This window comes from Triticum aestivum, chromosome 6A (genome assembly GCF_018294505.1).
Source record: "Triticum aestivum cultivar Chinese Spring chromosome 6A, IWGSC CS RefSeq v2.1, whole genome shotgun sequence".
NCBI lineage: Eukaryota > Viridiplantae > Streptophyta > Magnoliopsida > Poales > Poaceae > Triticum > Triticum aestivum.
Genome location: NC_057809.1, coordinates 44,460,267 through 44,467,799, shown reverse-complemented (window position 1 = coordinate 44,467,799; position 7,533 = coordinate 44,460,267). Strand labels below are relative to the sequence as shown.

At 42.2% G+C, this 7,533-nt stretch overlaps 1 pseudogene; it reads right to left on the bottom strand.

Moving 5' to 3' along the window:
* Window positions 1–4,782: 4,782 nt before the first annotated feature.
* On the bottom strand, window positions 4,783–6,181 carry LOC123131504 (anaphase-promoting complex subunit 10-like; annotated as a pseudogene).
* Between the last annotated feature and the right edge of the window lie 1,352 nt (window positions 6,182–7,533).

Here is a 7,533-nt window from a genome sequence, read left to right as displayed (position 1 = left end):
ATAAACTTTACACATCCCCAATATTTCCAACTAGTTTTTTCTGCCTCCCCAGTAGCTGGCTGTTAGCTTTTGTTGTTCCAGCAAATGAAGAGAGTTTCCTAAAACTTATATGCAAATTGCCTACATCACAACAGGAGTTGCTTTCTGGCCCCGTTTATTCGCAAGCAAAAATGTTTCACCAGTAACTCCTAGGTAAACTTCGCACAACCCCAGAGCTTTCCAACATGTGTTTTGATGCGTCCCCAGTAGGTGGTTTTTCGCTTCTTTGTTCAGCAAAAAAGGGAGTTGCCTAAAACTTATATGCAAATTGCCTACATTACAGGAAAACTTGCTTTTGATTTACCCTTCTCCTTTTTTGACAACAAACTAATAAGCTGCCTGCATAAATAGGTTTTAACTCACAAAATTTGCGTACACCGCAAGCACAACTTGAGCCTTTTTGTTTCTACGTAGCTATTGATCCCGAGGACGATAGCTAGGGAGAGTCGATGGCGACGTCTACCTCAAAGTCAACATTATCTTGGCGAAGTTTGAGAGGGGTGTGGGTGGGAAGTTGTGAGGCAGAGGCTACGAGTTGCCAGATCTACGGGCGTGAGTTGCCAGATGTGTGGTACGAGTTGCCAGATCTGCGGTTTTTTGAGCTTGGCACTAGTGTGGTTCCCCTCTTTTTTCACAAAACTTGCATAACATTGATAAGTAGTTGCTTGTTTTTGCCTTTTGACTTGCCTAATGGTTTTCCCAGTTGTCGCCATTTGGTCGTGTGGCCGTAGTGCAAGTTTTCGTGGGAGTTGCGATGTGGTAGTGGCAATTTTCAAAGCCTGAACTCCCACAATGCGCCCGCTAGCGGAGGTGGGTAGCAAGCGACGGGCGGGAGGAGAGGGGGTGAGTTTATGTTGTGGATATGGTGAGGATGATAGGCATGGAGAGTTTGACGTGATGGTTTTGGGCTTAATGTTGATAGGCCTTTTCCTAGAAGTAGACAACATGCACTAGTTGCTCGTAGCTTTCGTTACTAGCCAACGTGTCCAAACTTTGCTTACTCAGAGTACCAAAAACTCGCACACACTAATTCATTGATCGAGATTTTGAACTAAGCATTTGGTACACTTAATAAGGGAGCCGAACAATGTGTAGCTATTTTTTATCCAGAGTGGAGATTGAGCCTTTTTGTGTCTGGGTGGAACACTTCAGATAATGAACAATCCTAAACTTGCCTAATGTTTGTTACTCAGTTGCCTGGTATGGTTCAAAATTTGCTTTTAATGGTTTTGTTAATTTGGTGGCTTTGAGTTTTGCCAAAACTTGACCAACACTATATAGGTAGTTGCCTCAATTAACACATGAACTTTGCTCATGTGTTATTTTCCTTCACATTTCAAGAGCTTGCTAATTCTTTTTAGTTAGTGTCCTGGAAATTTCATACAAGCCACCTGAATATGCATTTTCGATGATGTCCTTATCCATGTTTTTTAGTGGGGAAAATGGCTGGGACGAGCAAAAAATGCAATTGGCAACAACAACTTGCGGCCGCTCATGACCATGATTCATCTCCTGACCATGATTCATCTACTACCATTGAAGAGCAACAAACAGGGGGAGGAATACGGCAAGCTGCGTTTAAGCTCTTTTCCCCTTTGTTTAAACATCAATATGCTTTTTTCTCAGGCACCTCGCACACATATATCGAACTTAACAAACACAAACACACACATAATCACTTGGACTAAAAACTAGGGGTTAGGCAATTCCACACTACTAGACCAGTCAATTGACACATAGAACAAGCAAGTTAAACACATTAGATCACATACAAATATTAGGGACAGACCTAGGAGGTAGGGGGTTGTGTGTCAGGGAAATCACGCATGCAGAACATGCATGTCACATTCAAATGTCAAGCAAATCACATACTCAACACCAGCCAGTCACATTCCAATGTCAAACAAGTCACATGCTCAACACTAACGGCAGGTAAGCTCTCTTTCTTTTCCCCTTTTCAAGCACCCACATGGTCTGTTTGACATTTTGAGTAGGACTTTCTTGACATTTGAATGTGACTTACCGGTGTTAAGTGTATGACTTGCTTGTTGTTTTTAGGCAAACTGTGATTTTGCATGTTTCTGAATGTGTGATATTCCTGACACACAACCCCCTCCGCCACACTTGAAATTTGTTTAGGCAAATTATTTCTAAGTTTTCCAAATAAACCAACCTTTATAACTTGTGTGTTTCATTGCCCACATTTTCTCCAAATGTACACAAGGCTTTTTTGTCTACCCCTAGCAAGTCAAGAGTACATTACATAGTGCATTGCAGCTAGTGATGAGTACGACTTGCCTGACATTTGGCTCTGACTTGCTAGTGTTAATTACGTGACTTGCTTGCTATTTTAGGCAAACTGTGACTTGCCTGTTCTGCATGTGTGATTTACCTGGCACACAAACTTTAGCCCCTCCCTTATTTGAGGTTTGTTTAGGCAAATTATTTCTATGTTTTCAAACAACAAATCTGTAACTTGTGTGTTTTAATGTCCACAATATTAAAAATACAGTTTTCGCATGTTTTCTATTACTAGTAAGAGTGCACGTGCAACGCACATCTCCACCAATACACACATAAAATTCGTTTGAGTATAAAGTTTAAATTTGTATTCTATAAATTCTAGACAACAAAACAAGGCATGACAAATATTAAATCGATGCACAACAATATGCATTTTTAACATCAACTCGTAAATGATTCAGGAACATAATATCAGATGAACATAAATATAGTGAGTAATCATGCATGCAGGCCATGTCTCAAATGATTTATACAATAAATCAAACATAGAAGACCTTACAAATTTTATGGTAAAAGAACCAAGAGTAGACACTGAAGTGTTGCAATGCAACCTAAGGAAAACCCGATACATCTTTTGTCTAGCAGGTCTGGTTCTTAATTAAGCGGTGGTTGTTCGACACAATCCACATAAACTACAGCCATGCTGTTACGCACCTGCACCCACCTACTTAAAAATATTGGTACATGATATGACATGTCTGCCTGCCAGTGATGATGAGAAAATGTATGCCAAGAATTAACAAATGCCGTGAATATGCTTTTTCCCAAACACAAGTGCTACCACGCATACCTATGTTATATTATAAAGGTCCATATTCAAGAAATAAAAATAAAAAACAAACGCTAAACTGAGAGAGACGGACCAAGAAACCACACAATGGTGACAAAGAAACAGCAGTGATGCAGGGTGTGCGAAATAAAATATCATCTCATGCCGCAGGGCGCAACAGCGCATGCATGTGCTGTCACTTCAATGAACAAGCCCATGGACCGCAATACCTTTTCAAGCCTATTCCTGCCATGCCTCTCTCCTCCTGTCGCTATCTGTCTCCTAAAGAAAGCCTGCTAATCGCCTGGTTACTGTACAAGCGTCTGCACTGCAGAATTCTCTAGCACGAATCTTGAACACTGCGGACCGACGGGATAACCGGGTGTCGAGGCACCCGGGTGTCGTCACACCTTTTCGTTTTCATGTTCAAAGTTGCTTCTTTGACTGTACTGTTGATAATCTGGTTCAACATAAGCAGTGGCACAACTTCAGAAGTCAAATTTCAAGAATCTTTATTCAAGAGGTCAAATGAGTTAAAAATATCATGAGTAACAAACATTCATCCTGGTGCTATTGTTATAAATAAATGTGCATTTATAGAAAATACGTGAATGAGAGGTATCTTTTTTCAATAATTTCTTGTTAGGACAGAAAACTATTAGTACCTTTGCTCAATCCCTCAAGTAGTAGAAAGGATCACTGCTTATTGTGAACGTGAACTCCTGACCAGTTTTCAATGAGGCAAATCTTGAATACTAATTTCTGGGCCCTGAATATGTTAAATCTAGCTTATATCAGAGCAAATAAGCTGGAATATGGTGAAAGAAGGGTCGGCATAAAAAGGTTTGATTACACTATTTATTGATAGAGCAAAATCATGTGCTTGCATGCGCATGCCAGACTTATAATTGACTCGTCCATAAGAGTCTACAAGCATGGTCTCAACTCTTTCACCAATTCAATAATTTTCTGGTGCGATGCATGGTCTCCATGTGACATATTAGCCGAGCCACATTGATGTCATCCTCAGCAAAATCCTAGATAATCTCCCTTGTGTTAGTTGAGGGACCAACTGTGCACATAATCCTCATTTTGTGCCTAACATTTGGTTTAGACCACCACATACACATTGGCTGATGTACTGTTATTTGATGAATATCCATAAGATGCTGGTAGTCCTCGTTTTCCTGTCAAGAAGTTTTCTTACAATTAATTTCAATGCATCAATTTATAAGGTTCCTTACCCACAGAACAATGCATTATATTCAACTTAGCGTTCAGCAATTAGTAGAGACATATGACATGATCATTTTGCACTTTACAGTACTAAGAAGACGACATGAGATAATACCAAATGCATTTGATTAAACCACAGTTCACTTGAAGAACAAGATCACAACCAACTAAGTTGATTATATTTCAAGCAAGTGCGCGGATCACAAAAACAGCAGCAGGTGTTCAATTCAAACATATATGCAGACATACAATAAGTATACAACTACAAAAATTAGGCTCCTGGTAAGCTGAGATGGCAATACATGTAAGAACTATACCAAACTAACCTGAGTATTGTTCAAAAACAATTGATATGTGCTCTCACCATAGAGCACAGATCATAACTTATAATTCAGAGATACGTGTGTGTTCTTACTGGCACCTCGCTGCTATCTTCAGAAAAGAGGAATTGCCTTGAGATTGTGGAAGCCGTCGCCAGTCCAGATGGAGATCTTGCTCAGTGTGTAGCTTTCATCCAACTTGAAATCCATGTAGAGAGTAACAAGCTCGCCCCAACAACAATTCAGATCACAAAAAGGATCCCACACATAGAAGATTAGATATGTGTTTTGAATGGATGCCCTCATCTAGCTGGTTCTTGTCATTCGACTTCGCCTGCGCTGCACATATACAGATACAGGTGGTACGAGGAAATCAAGATCGATTTTAAGTATAAAAGCATGCCCAGATTCAACCAAACTAATCAATGGACGATATATAATCACAGGTAAAAGCGCGCTATGAGAAACAAGCACTGTATATAATAACCTGCAAACATTTTTCACTTTCTCTCTCTCGCTCGCTACTCCATGGAACAAGAACAAATACTATTCGATACTTCTTGCATGTAGAAACTGCTCTAGTTTATTGAAGACTCGATGCACAATAGTTACACATGATTAGGCTTCTAATTAACTACTCTAGTAACTGTTTGGTTTATCGAAGACTCAATGATAGGAATCACGCATCATCCAAACAAAATTGACCGGAAGGCAGCGGAAGATCGTTTACTCGTCGTGGTTACCTGCAGCAGTACATTCTTCTGAAACTGGATGTTGACCATGTGTGGCTGCACACTATCTGACCTGAGAAATATAAATCCGCTAACGATGAGGGTGCCCTTGCAGTTTGTAAGATCAACGATGATCTAAGAAGAAAAGCTATACCATGTGTTGGGGTGGAATGAGATAATGACAGGGTCAACTAATCCAACATTTATCTGTTTCAAGAAGAAAAGGGTAAACCATTTTCAATATGCCACTGAAGTTTGTCTACATTACATTCAGATTGATGTGAATATGAAGTCACAACAGATTGGACAGTTTGTCTCTAACCTCTTCTTCCGACATTTGTGAATCGAAAAGAAAAAAAATCTGAATCAGCCTAGAAAAGCAAGGAACCACGCCTCCAAAATTGATTCCTATGCAGAGACGAAAATCCTAGAACTTGACATGGCCAGCATATGATTCACCGCAGCTCGATGGCTGTAGCACACGGCCGCAGGTATGGGCGCACGCATGAGGGAGAGCAGAGCACAGGGGCTTACCTAGGCCGGAGTCGAAGAAGCGTCTGGCCACCGGAGGCGCAGGAGGAGACATGGAGGGAGCGCAGGGCAGAACAGCAACCGCGCCGGTACCCGCCTCCATCGGGCCGCTGGCCGTGATCCGCGCTGCCCGAGGTGGAGTGGCCATGGACGCTGCGTATCCGCCGCCATGGTTGCTCTGCCCAGCCTAGAGAAGAAGGGTCAGGGAACCCGAGGTGGAGCGGCTGCGGACACTGCAGATCCATCGCCATGGTTGCTGTGCCCAGCGAGAGAAGGGTCGGGAGGCACTGATTTTTCCTTTCTGACTGGCGGCGAGGCACCGAGTCGGATGGAATTGATCCACGTATCGCAGGCGGGGCCGCGGGGATTAGGGGACGTGGACCGCGAGGGCTGTTCGCAGACCTCGGCGTCTGCCAGGCAGAACAATTGATCTCAGACGTTAATCGGATTGTTACCCCATTGATGTAATATAAGCAGTAGGATGCGTTTAAGTTGACTTAATCCGAGGATCCTGGTTACTCCGTGTACAGTTTACTGTGTGGTTTTAGGGGACTTTAAGTTTGCTCTTTTAATAGTAGTGTATATATATATATATATATATATATATATATATATATATATATATATATATATTAATAGTAGTATATATAGAAGTATAGATATAGATATAGAAAAGGAACACAAGGTTTTTTAATACCTAGCAAGTTAGAGTGCATTACATAGATTTGTCTGTTGGGTTTACTTAACTTGTCCAAAATAACTGGAATTTTTTTCAAAACTATGTTATTTTTTGTAGCAATTTCGGAAACTATAGCGTAGAATGAAGAAAACGCAAAACTAGTAGCCCGTCGGCCAGGAGTGGGCCGAAAAGGCAGTTTTCGGCCAGGGTGTGGCCGAAGTAGGCTTTTCGGCCGTGGTTGGGCCGAAAACACGTTGTTGGCGGGGGCGCGGCCAAAAATAGTAGCTTCGGGTGCGAGGAGGCCGAACTGGGCCGTTTTTGGCCCACCGGTGACCGAAGCTGGCCTTTTCGGCCAGGCTTCGACCGAAGAGCTTTTCGGCCAGGCGTAGGCCGAAAAGGTGCGGATAAGCACCGTTCGCCCCTGCGCTGCTGTTCTTCGTTGGATCCTTCTTCGTTTCCCTTTCTCTCTCTCTCAGTTCTTCTCTGTAGAATTCCCCCTGCGCCGATCTCCTCCATTTGCCACTCATTTGCAAATCCAACCCACAGAATCGGTAGATCATAGCAATCTCCACGGGCCTACGGTGTTATTTTTTGCTATGGGATAGTTTTTGATGTGTAGAGGAGCAGCCATGGTGGGGAGGAGGAGCCATGGTGGAGAGGAGGACGGGTAGTAGGTGGTGGTGACTAGTAGCAGCAGCTGCAGAGGAGGAGGTGGTGAGGAGGAGGAGGTGAGTAGTAGCAGCAGCTACAGAGGAGAAGCGGACACACACTTCGAAGGTATAATCACGTCGTCACAAATATTATGTAAATATTAGCGCATAGTTCGTGTAGCGGATAATATTAGTGTTCGTTGTGAATTTCAGTGTTAATTTAATTTAGGAGGCATTTTAGCGGATAATATTAGTGTATATCATGAATTTTAGT